Source organism: Acipenser ruthenus, chromosome 5 (assembly GCF_902713425.1).
Source record: "Acipenser ruthenus chromosome 5, fAciRut3.2 maternal haplotype, whole genome shotgun sequence".
NCBI classification, from domain to species: Eukaryota; Metazoa; Chordata; class Actinopteri; order Acipenseriformes; family Acipenseridae; genus Acipenser; species Acipenser ruthenus.
In genome coordinates, this window is record NC_081193.1 from 86514874 (window position 1) to 86527469 (window position 12596).

Genomic DNA, 12596 nt, shown 5'->3' on the forward strand with positions numbered 1-12596 from the left:
CAGACCATTTAAATAACAGATTTAAATAACAGTATACACATAATAATATGAAAACAGCAATTTTAAAGTTACATTAAAAGCCACTAAGATAAGAAACCCATTTTATAAAAGTGCGTTTTTAGTCTTGACTTGAAAAGTGTAGCGGTCCCAGCTTCCCTGACAAACGAAGGCAGAGCATTCCATAATTTAGGAGCTCTACAAGAAAAAGCCCTACCTCCCGTGTTGCTTTTGTTGACCCTAGGAATAACCAGCAGCCCTGTATCCTGTGATCTCAGAGTGCGGTTTGGAAGATACGGGGTCAGTAACTCCTGCAAATAACTAGGTGCTAATCCATTCAGGGCCTTGGAAGTTAATAACAAAATCTTAAGATCAATTCTACACTGCACAGGGAGCCAGTGTAAAGAGGCCAAAACAGGGGTAATATGTTCACTTTTCCTGGTTTTAGTCAGAATTCTAGCGGTTGTATTCTGAACAATCTGCTAGCGGGATACCACACGTTTTGGGACACCAGAAAAAGGTGCATTACAATAATCAATTCTAGATGAAGCAAGGCATGCATTAGTCTCTGGAAATAATCAGATATGGAAATATTTGGTCTAAGTTTGACTATATTTCTCAAATGGTAAAAAGATACTTTAGTAACTTCCCTACTATGAGTCTCAAATGAGAGATCAGGATCAAAGATGACCCAAACTCTTAGTTTCTAGTTTAAGTTCTGATGAGAGACTGCAAGGGTCGAGCTCATGTAATCTCACATTTTCTTTTAGTTGGTTCTGTGATCCCACTAGCAAACCTCTGTTATATCTGAATTCAACATTAGAAAATTCTGTGACATCCAATGCTTGATGTCTGTAAGGCAAGCAGCTAATACCACCTAGGCAGAAGAAATTCTAGGGACACATATAGCTGGGTATCATCAGCATAGCAATACAACTGAGCTTGTATGTCTTTTATGGAGTATTTGTCTGACTTGATTATACTGTGCTTATGCTTGTTTATGTCTGCTTCTGCATTTTGCATCTCTGCTTTACAAATGTAGACAAGATGCTTGCACACCACGTTAGCAAGTGATGTTAATGAGCATTATATTTTAAGTAACACTGGATGTAAACTGAATATTCCTCCTATGACAGCAAAGATAGGCCAGACATCTTTTATATACCAAGCTCCTTAATTCTGGAATTGGTTACCATTTGACATTCGAAATGCAGCTTGACTGTGTAAATTGTAATGTTTGATTCATAATTATATTTGTCTGCTTATTGTTTCCCAGGTCCCTCTTGAAAAACAAACTGGCTCTGCCAACTTAATGAGGTCTTCCTGGTGTGTGTAAAATTTTAAAACAGTAAAACAAAAAATGGTGTCTTCGTATTATATCTTAGTATTATAAACGAGGTAATGGTAAAATATGTTAACACTTCACTTTTCAGGGGGTTTTGTTTCTTCGAATGTAGTGCCAGTAGCAGTCATCCCCTTTTAAATTCAAACAGTTTAAAAATTAGGGCGGATAAACTTTTGTTTTTGTAGCCAAGGAGTAACAGAATACGTGAGTGACTAACGGCTAAGAAAGTTTGGCATGTGCGATTCTTTTTGAAAGGTTCACATTTCTTTTCCAGCATTTCTGCTCTTTGCAGTTTTCACTTCTTTCCAGTCCAACTCCTCCAGAGCCTTCATTTCAGCTTCTGATTATGCTGTCATTTTTATATAACCTATCTTTCAAGGTTGCAGCAATATTAGAACTGTTCAACAATCTAGGCCAGAATCATGAAAGAATGAATACATTATGCCAACCTGCAGTGACCTAAAAACAAATAGAACAACCGGCTGCGTTAATAGGACGATTAACGAATTCAATCTAAAATATGCTTAGATTTAGCCCATCAGTGCTCGTCCGGTTCCTAGTATATCTCAGAACTTTGCCTTGCCAGTTTTTGAAAAGCACACACATTTCAGCCCTGGGATTAGTGTGGTTGCTCTTGTATGTTTGTGGCGTCTGACATGCAGGCACAGGTTTAGACATCACAGCGATGGGCCTCTGGACCCTTTGGCTCATGGTCCAGGCTTTGCCTCGAGGGCACTGCATTATATTTAGCTACCTTCTCAATAATGTTATGCCATTTTTCTTTACCATGGTTTAGCATCCTAGCCTATACTTTTACTGGGCTTTACTACACATTACTATGCTTTAATCATGTGTAACAGAGCAAGGGCTCTGCATGTAAATAAAGTCTGGGTGTTGTGTGTTTTGGTGGTGGTTGGCAGGGACGGGGTTAATTCCTGTCCCTGCCAGAAACATGTGAGAATGTGGCTGTTCCCAACGAGGTAATTGGTGTTAATTGGGAACAGCCACAAACTATAAAAAGAGAGCATGCAGCTCTATTAGGGAGAGATCACCAGGGAGCTGGTATAAGAAGAGACTGTGAAAAAAAGAAAGAAAGAAAGAAAGAAAGAAAGAAAGGTAAACAGTTTGTTTAAGTGTTTGTTGACAGGTAAACGACTTAGCTGTCCTGTGTGTTAGTCAGGGACTTGTTAAAGTGAAGGCAGGCTCTACGTTTGAGCTAGGCTGTTGTTTGGTTTGTTAGTTTTATGTTGTGAATTAAAAGCGTGCAGAAGCGCTCAAAAATCAAAGTTCTGTGTCTGGGTCTATGTTTTTAAAGGGGCAAACGAGCCAACGACAGAGAGGCTTCATTACACATGGTAAACCACTGCAAACATTTAGATGGAATATGAACCAACTCCATTTATTTAAACTAGAAAGGAAGGGGGAGAAATCAACAAAAAAACAGAAGGGAGACTACATCAAAACAAGGGCAACAACTCAAGTAAGACAGCCATCAAATGTTTTTTTTATCTAAATGCTAGAAGTCTCAGAAACAAAATGTTAGAACTTGAAGCTACTGCACTAACAAGTAATTACAATGTGATCGGTGTTACAGAAACTTGGTTATCCGAGAGTGATGGAGACAAATATAATATTAGTGGGTATACACTCTATAGCAGGGGTGGGCAAGCTGTGCTCTAAATTACTTAATTAGACCAATAATTGGTAATAATCAGTACAATTAAGTAATTTAGAGCACAGTTGGAACAAAAGCCAGGAGGGACACCGGCCCTCCAGGACAGGATTGCCCACCCCTGCTCTATAGGAAAGACAGGCAGGACAAAAGAGGCAGAGTGGTAGCGCTACACATCAAAAATAGTCTTGAAGCCCAGGTGTTAAATCTGGAAGAAAATAACAACGCAGAATCAATATGGGTCAGAATAATGGACAAAAATTAAAAGGGCGTAATAATAGGAGCAAAATAATCTGTTATACAATGACATTAGAAATGCGTGCAGCAAAGGAGAAGCCATATTAATGGGGGATTTCAACTTCCCCCATATAAAATGGGGAAAACCCGGTGGGGAGCATGACAGACGAAATTGAAATGGTGGAAATGACAAATGACTGCTTCCTAACGCAATTTGTCAAGGCACCAACTAGAGGGGAGGAATGCCTTGATTTAGTCTTTTCAAATAACGAAGACAGAATAACTAAAACAGAGGTCAGAGAACCACTGGCAAACTCAGACCACAACATGGTCTAATTTGAAGTGATTTTTTTAAACCCCAAAAGTAATGACTAAAGCTAAGGTTTACAATTTTAGAAAGGCAAACTATGAACAGTGACGGACTGGGACTAAAAATTGGCCCTGGCATTTTAAAGTGCACCAGCCCACGTTGAGGCTGTGACGATACTTAGTAAGAATAAAATGCGGAATTACATAAGACATAAGACGTTTAGCAAATTTCAATTACTGAACTAAAAACACGGGACTGTGACGGGACTGTTTTACTGTTTGCGGTAAATATACATAAACCACAAGAAATTTATAGACACTGTACAATGGGTTTGCTTATTTATTTCAGTAGCCTAATATGTTATTATTGCAGACATTTCAGAAGTAATATCCAAGGTAATATTAACACGCTTTTATATGCAAGACAGAGACGCCAAGGGTTGGCTGTCCTAAAGAGTGAGATTCACAGCCCCAAAGAGTGAGATTCACAGCCCCAAAGAGAGAGATTCACAGCTCCAAAGAGTGAGATTCAAGGCCAAAGAGAGAGATTCACAGCCCCAAAGAGAGAGAGATTCACAGCCCCAAAGAATGAGACTCAAGGCCAAAGAGAGACTGTCCAGGTGGTGTGTCAGGTCATTGCTTAAGACAGGGACTCTCATCTTTGGTGACATCCATTTTAAAACGAACTTAATAGTTTGTTTTAAAATGTACACTGCTTAATACTGCATATGAAACACTCCAATCAGCTAAATTAATATTTAACCCTCAGTAATACAGTAATACGGTACAGTTTGCAGGCATGAACATACAGATGAACTTATTTTGTACCTTCACTACTGTTCTATCTTTTTCTCTTTTTTCTACTAACTTTGTTTCATGAAATAAAAGAAGGGGGGATTCCTGTAGTGCTGGTGATTCAAGGTGATCTACTAGATTATAAATAGAGATAAAAAGGTCAAAAGAGTCCCATTAATAATGACTTACTCTAAACTTTTGCCCAATATTTCTAAAATAGTTTGGAAACACTTGCGGATTCTACATAATTCTGAAAAATTAAAAAAAGTATTTCTTAAGGCCCCAGTTGTAGCATTCAAAAGAGAAGCTAATTTAGGTGATATTTTCGTTCACAGTAAACATAAAAGAATAATTGACAAAATAGGTTCTACGAACATGTGCACTAGTAGATGTAAAGTGTGTAAATACATGGACAAAAGTAAAAATATAATTAAACATAAGAACACCACATATCCACTAAAAACTAATACCTACTGTAAAAATAGCAATGTTGTTTATGGAATAGCCTGTGAAAAATGTGATGAAATCAAATATGTTGGAGAGACTGGAACTACTTTATATAAAATAATTCAGAACCACCTTTCATTAATTAGAAATAAAAAAAATGAATGAACCAATAGTGCAGCACTTCACCAGTCGGGGACATGACATAAATGATGTAAAGTTTATAGTATTAGAACAGCTCAAATTAGACAATGCGACATATAGAAGAATAAAAGAAAGTAAAAGGATAATTAGACTGAACACGATTATGCCAGCGGGACTCAACAGAAAAGAATGAACTAATTAACTTCAATAAATATATAACATTTAAATAAATAAACAAAATTCATTCAAAAGTTGTGCATGCTGATGTGCTGGGGAGGCCAAATCTAGACTGATCCTCAGAGCCAGCATTGCATGATATAATAAAAATATAAGTTTATGTAAAGTGGTGTTAATTAGAATTAATACAGATTCAAAGATAGAAGTAAAAATGATGTCACAATATATAGAACACCATTACATCATGTAAGAATAAATCATGGATTTGAATGTAAACAATAACAAGTAGTTGTCACGCCGTCAAAAACCTATAAATACCTCCAATGTTTTGATTCAAACACAGGCTCCCTTGAGAAAGATATGTACAACATATCGAAACGTTGGGCAGCTGGCTCTTTGAGCTAAAATTCAGACTGCTGAAGCTATTTTAAACATGCCTGAGGTATATATAGAAAGAACTGGTCTGTTTCTTCAAGGTAACCCCACTGTAAAAAGAAAAGGACATAGCAACCCAGCATACTAGCAAATCTGTCCTCCTACCCTTTGCCAGATCAGAGAGAATCAGACAGTATTGACGTTTAAAGCAGCTAGTGTACCAGCAGCAGGATGGCTTAACTGTACGAGGAGTCCAGCTTTACCATTCATTGTCATTCTCCATCTGAGATGGAGGAACAGATTTCAACGAACTCATTCACTTCCAATGCATTTCAGTCAAGAACCTTGCCTTCAATTTAGTACTGAAATCGAGTCTCGTTCCAGCCAGGTCCATAATTGAACCTGTTTTTTGGAACAAGGGCCTGGATTGGAAGGGGCTGAAAGAGGCACAAGGGAGTACCACTGAACCAATGCGCGGTAGAGGCGGATTTCAAATTAACATTATTCCGACTCGACTACACCACTGCAGCCTATAGAAAATAGTAGCGGAACAGCGTTTCAGCTCAAACACACCACTGGTCACCGCTACTGCTAAAGGCATGGAATCGTTCAGCTAACAGAAAAGAATACACTGTGCAGATACCTTGCAAAGATGATGAATGTTTAATGATTAAAAAGTACTCCACTACTTTCTCCAATTCATCATCATCCACAAACGGGTGTACAGTATGCTCTAAAGAGACTTGTGTTTAGCATGTTAAAAACTACAATGTATAATAGTTTACTATGCTTTTGCTTGTCCGTGGTAAACCATGTTTTTACAGTGCTTTACCACACTCCCACTGTATGGAAACTGCAAGGGCTGCACCAGCTCCTCTCAGGTAGGGCTGTGCAGATACTTGTATTTTCAGAGTAATTCCCTTTTAGATGATTTAACTATTGAGTACCAATCAATTACACTACAGTGTGATTTAATGTAGAACCTGAAGTGATCAAACTAACTATACACACGCATACTTTTAAATCAATACTGAAGTTAATTGCCAGTTGTGAAGGTGAGGGAAGGGTAGCTTTTCCTGTTGTGAAATGAACACATAGGATTGTTTGGTTACATTTAATACTGTCTTAAAGGAATTTACTCTGAAAATGTACTAGTATCCCAGGAAGAAGCAGCACGTGTAAACATAAATAAAACCCTGAATCCAAGTCACCAAATTGGGGCACTTTCATTTCTGTCAATCACTTGGTTACTACCAATGGTATTAAAGATAGGTATAGTTGACCTTTGCACTCCATGCCATTGAGTATTACCACAAAATCTAAACTGACACCAATTGCCCTGAAAGACGAGACCGAGCACCAAAACCAAGGAAGTAAAAATGCTGCACCTTTATTTTTATTAATTCCTGATTTTCTCAAAATTCTGCAATGTCCAATTATTATTCAACCTGAGTCACCGCTGCAACCCTCGCACTAACTCGGGAGAGACGAAGACGAGAACATGCGTCCTCCGAAATGAGTGCAGTCAGCCATCCGTTTTGTTTCGCTCTGCAAGCCTGCCGTCCAACCATCTCAGGACTTACAGCGTCGGAGAACGACGCTATTCTGAATTACATACAGACGGCCTGCAGGCACCCAGCCAGCCACAGGGGTCGCTGGTGTGTGCTGAGCCAAGGACTCTTTAAACTCTTTAAACCTTACACAAGACTCTATCACTGATGCAGAGCACATGCACTTGACCTCATTCTACCCTGTGACAATGAACAACCTACGGAAACATACCTCAAACTGCCACATACTGTACTGCTGCTGTAATTTAAGACGATAGGTACTGCTGCTAGAACCAGAGACAGCACTGTGTTACATGCAGTGTAAAAGCAAGGCATACTACTTCTTTTATTTTATGCTGCAGGGCAGCTTTGGTATATAAGACCTCTATCATTATTCCCTGTTGCCTTTCAAAGAGCTCTGAGATGCTGATTTAATGGCTCATATGTGTTTAATAGCAGTCATATTTTCTATAATTTTATGTTTCTATGAGTGTGCAATACTGTGTGAGTATGTGTGCGTACCCTGAGATATTCCTGACTGTGAAGGGGTGAGGGAGAGGTCAGAGCGTGCTGAGCCATGTCAAACCTGGAAGCTGGCCAGTGCTGCAGAGTGTGCTGTGTTTCAATGCTGCCTCGGTGGAATTCAGACAACGCCATTCTACTTACCCACTTTCACACAGACATCATATAGGCTTGTATCGAGATCTGCTGAATAGTGAAATCTATCTATCTATGTCTGTATCTATCCATGTCTGTCTACTGGTTTCTGTCTGTCAGTCTGTCTGAACAAAAACATTTATGAATGGAAGGAGGCCATTTGGCCCATCAGTGATCATCCAGTTATTATTTATTTATTAGCAGACGCCCTTATAGGGCGACTTACAATTGTTACAAGATATCACATTATTTTTACATACAATTCCATTATTTTTTACACATTATTTTTACATATAATTACCCATTTATACAGTTGGGTTTTTACTGGAGCAATCTAGGTAAAGTACCTTGCTCAAGGGTACAGCAGCAGTGTCCCCCACCTGGGATTGAACCCACGACCCCCCGGTCAAGAGTCCAGAGCCCTAACCACTACTCCACACTGCTGCCCGCTGCTGCAGTTCTTAGTAGCTAATTGATCCTGAAGTCAGATCTTAAGAACCCACTGATTCAGCATCAGAAACGTAACTCGGTAGCCCTCACGAGTGTGTAAAGCGACACTCCACCCTAGTCTCTTCCAAGTCTTTCAACGCTGTGCTGCACCTAAAGTATTGGCTGGGGTTAATCCAGACCTACCCATCTCCTGTCATTCAGTCCAGGGTCTCAATAGACAATTCTGTTTTCTTCTTGGACCACGCTGCTGCTACCCATGTACCATCTGAGGAGGGCTGGAGATCAGGCTCCTCTGATCTCACTGTCTAGACAATTTCACTCCAGGGGAGCTAAGCAGCAGATGTTGCCAAGCCACTGAACCCTGGAGGAGAGAGTTGAACTGAACCGTGATTTGAACCTACAAGCTCCAGCCTGCTTACTCACCCGGCACAAGGCTGATTATTGTGCTGAACCGTGTGGTGGTTCAGCAATGTGCACTAATGCCCACTGTCAGCTAGGCTGAGTCCACCAAGGTCATTACACTGGAGACAAGATTAGAACCCGGGTCCAAAGAGACGCTGGTGAATTGCCCACTGTGCCACCTTTCTCCCACGTTCTCCAAATAGGGCAACACATTTCTAAATAGCAAGAAAAAAGGAAACAAAATTTGAATGGTTTCCAGTTTATAACAATGAAATATATCCAGAAATTATTTCATTGTTAGAAGGATAAATAGTGATATTTATCCAAGAGGATACTCAACCAAGATGCCACTTCTCATTTGCAGTGTGGTCTCGCTGCCCAGTGTAGTCCTCACCTGTGCCACTGACTACTGTGAATGTCATGTGAGGTCTAGTGAAGTACAAAACGTGGTTCCTCTACATCACAACGTTTAGAGACTAGAGATACAAACCAACAGCATAAAGATTAATGGCCAGCCGAATCTACTCGGTCCAGATCAATGTCACGATCATGACTGCTTGTTTTGAGCATGGTTGATGTTAGAGATTATTGATTATTTGGCTGTCTAACCAGCATTTCAAAGTAGCCTTTAGAAAAACATGGGCATCCCTCCTCCATTTTAACATTGTTTGATTGGCACTTGAGGGCCTGGCTATTGTTTACCATTGTGAGTTCTTCTGCCACAGCAGTGTTCCGTTTCAGGCGTTCCGTTTAATTTCTTCATAAGTCAGAATCGGAGTTGCCGGAACCCGAGAAGAGGGCTGCCAGCTACTCCTCGTTAGCGGAGGAGTGAGTGTTTGTGCTATTTTATTTTGTCTGTAAAGTTCAGTGAAGGCTCTGCCCAGCATTAACAGTTTTTTGGTTTTTGTCAAACTGTTTATTTTGGCCCTTGTGCCTTTTCATTAGTTTTGTTTACTAAAATTCCGTAAGAACGATAAAATAAATCATCTTCTTTCACGCGACAGCCAGCTCAGGTTTTTGAGTTTAGGGTTCCCTTCGCACTGACAACGGGACTGCAGCCGACCGCAAACATGCATTTGCAGGAGAGCCTTCGTGGGGATTGGTGGACTATATGGGTGAATTGAAATAATGAATGGTGGGACAGGAATGCATGTTCGTGATTAGGGGAGCTTGCACGATGGAGTGAAATATAATCCTGGAGGAGGGAGGGGCTCAGTGAAGAGTGAGTTTTGGAGCTGTGGGAGGGAACCTGTTTTTTTTTTTTTTTTTTTTTTTTTTTTTTAATTACCGAGACAGACAAGCAGAGACTGTTAGCTTAGTGTGTGTTACCTGCCTGTTTATTAAACCCTTCTATTTATCCTGTGTTTGTTATTGTTTATTCCATTTATTTTTATTGAACTGCTCGTTCTTGTAAAATAAACCGTGCATTTGAGACCAGAATACTTGCCTGGATTGCTTCCTTTACCTCCGCATTACAATATGAATTTAAAATTGTGTTGCAACGTAATGAATACCAGTTTTAATTTTCAATTCAACAGCAAGCATTGCAAACATACCGACAACAGTCACTTGTGCCATTTTTTGTTTTTTCCCAATATGCATTGTAACCAGATAGGATACATTCATCTCCTTCTCTGAGGCAGTGACTGTTTTTTTTTTTTTTAAGAACGTCTTGCTGTTTAGCTAATTAATCAGCTTTCTTCTGGAAAAACTTGTGTCATTTACCATCGCGATCTGGATGCCGTGTCTCAAGATGCTGATGGCTTAAGGCTTGCGTGAGCCAGTGCCTCACACCAAATGACGCATCATCCTTGTCACCAATGTAAGAAAAATCGAAGTTATTACGATGGTAATAGCGAGGTTTTTGTTTTGTTTTTGTTTCTTTGAGCTGAAAGTAGGATTAGATATGTTTTCATTCTGTATCCATTTTAACAACTCTTTTCAACATCACAAGTAACCGCAGAAGGCTGTGTGGTCCAGTGGTTAAAGAAAAGGGCTGGTAACCAGGAGGTCCCTGGTTCAAATCCCACCTTAGCTACTGACTCATTGTGTAACCCTGAGCAAGTCACTTAACCTCCTTGTGCTCCGTCTTTCGGGTGAGATGTAATTGTAAGTGACTCTGCAGCTGATGCATAGTTCACACACCATAGTCTCTGTAAGTCGCCTTGGATAAAGGCGTCTGCTAAATAAACAAATAATAACATAAAATGTCACCTTATGCTTTATTTAAAGCAGAAGACTGGTGATAAAACAATACATTGTTCACATAATTACTGCACATGATTTGTATGTGAATTATATTTATTTGGAATATAAGCATAAGATGTTGTATAGCAAAACAAAATCTTGTGCACTGAACGTCATATTTTTTAGATTGTTTGGCGACCCATCAGAAACCCTGCTGACCCCCACTTTGTAAACTAACTACTGTAGCGTTTGAACTTGCATGCAAGTTTCTTGAAGGCTGTATAGTGCTCCCTTGTTGTACTATATCTGCCTTCAAAGTGAAATCGTGAAATACCGAAATCATGAATAAGTGAAGAGCTCTTACACAGCAATATATAGAACACGTACCATTTCAATGAGCACAGTCGTGGAAGAGCCAGGGTGTGCTGCATTCTACAGTTATGTCCCTGTGGAATGTGAAGTCTCTTGTTTAGATCACAGAATGTCTCCATGGCTCCACACCCTAAAATACTTGAAGTACTGTATCCTCCCCACCCCTTGAGCACATCGCCCTTAAAAACAACAGCTTACTTTAGCAAGTCATCTAAATACTAAAAAAAATAGCAGCAGAAGAGAGGATGCATTCTTTTTCCTAATTTCTGTTTTCACTGTGACTGGGATGTAGTTCGTTCATCTACCACACCGCTATAAGCTTGAGGACAAAACATGTTCTGCTCTTTGATGCTGGATGGCTGTTCCACATCAGATTTTACAGGTTGTTAATTAAATAATGAACAGATCAATACTTGAATACAGATGTAATGGGTTCAATTAAATAGTTATATCTAGAGGTGCAACAATTACACTGATGCATCAATTATTGATCAACTGTCCTTAAATTTCCCGAACTTCAATTACATATTGGTGAATCGATGCATCACATTAGAAGTTTGAAGTCTCCTGTCGCCGGTTTGCATTAAAACCTTGAGTGTGTGATCTTGCGCTTCTTTTAGAGCTAGTACGGTAGATTAGCGCGTTGCTAGGATACGCACTTTGGGCCTCTACATTTGCGTTGGACAAGCGGATTAAAAAATTAAAGCGATACGTTTTTTTGTTATGTTTTAAATCTATTAAATCTACCGATTACCTTCTTTTGTTTGAAAGCATGTTGTGTTTGGATAATATGGCAATTATTTACGAAGATGAATTTAGTACGCTAGTTAAATTAGTCAGGATTTGTGAGATTAATTCGAATGCTTTGCTTTTGGACATAAAATGTTAACAGTAATGAACAACCATAGTTCAGATAGATTTCTGTTAAAATATAGTAATTTCTATTATTATTACAATGTTAAAGGGACATTATGTGTGGACGCACGCATATTCTTTTCAGTTCTTTGTAGATTATATATATATATAAATGGCTGTGTGGTACAGTGGAAATGAGAGAGCCGATTGCAGCATTAGTTATATCTGATAAAGATAAACCGCATACACAAGACGGAAGTTGTTTAAAACTAGCTGGCGCTCACTTTAAATAAATGGATGCAAAGTAGGAAAAATGAATTTAAAATGAGCAAAATTGCACAGGTGGGCCTACATTCAATAAACACTGAAAAAGAATGAACGTGGCAATAGACGCGTTCTGCAAATGTACCTTACGGTAGTTCCATTAAATGAGAAACAGCTTCCATAGTAAATATGTCATTTATAAAGCTGGTTGTTACAGCTTCGCCAGCCTCTTTGCTGCAGTTAAAGGGAATAAGGCATTCCTGGCCAAGCTTTCAGAACAGCAGGCACTTACCCCGTCAAAATCGGCACATGGAATTAACTTGGCGAATACAATGTGCAGGCTAAGTATTAAAAGACTATCACA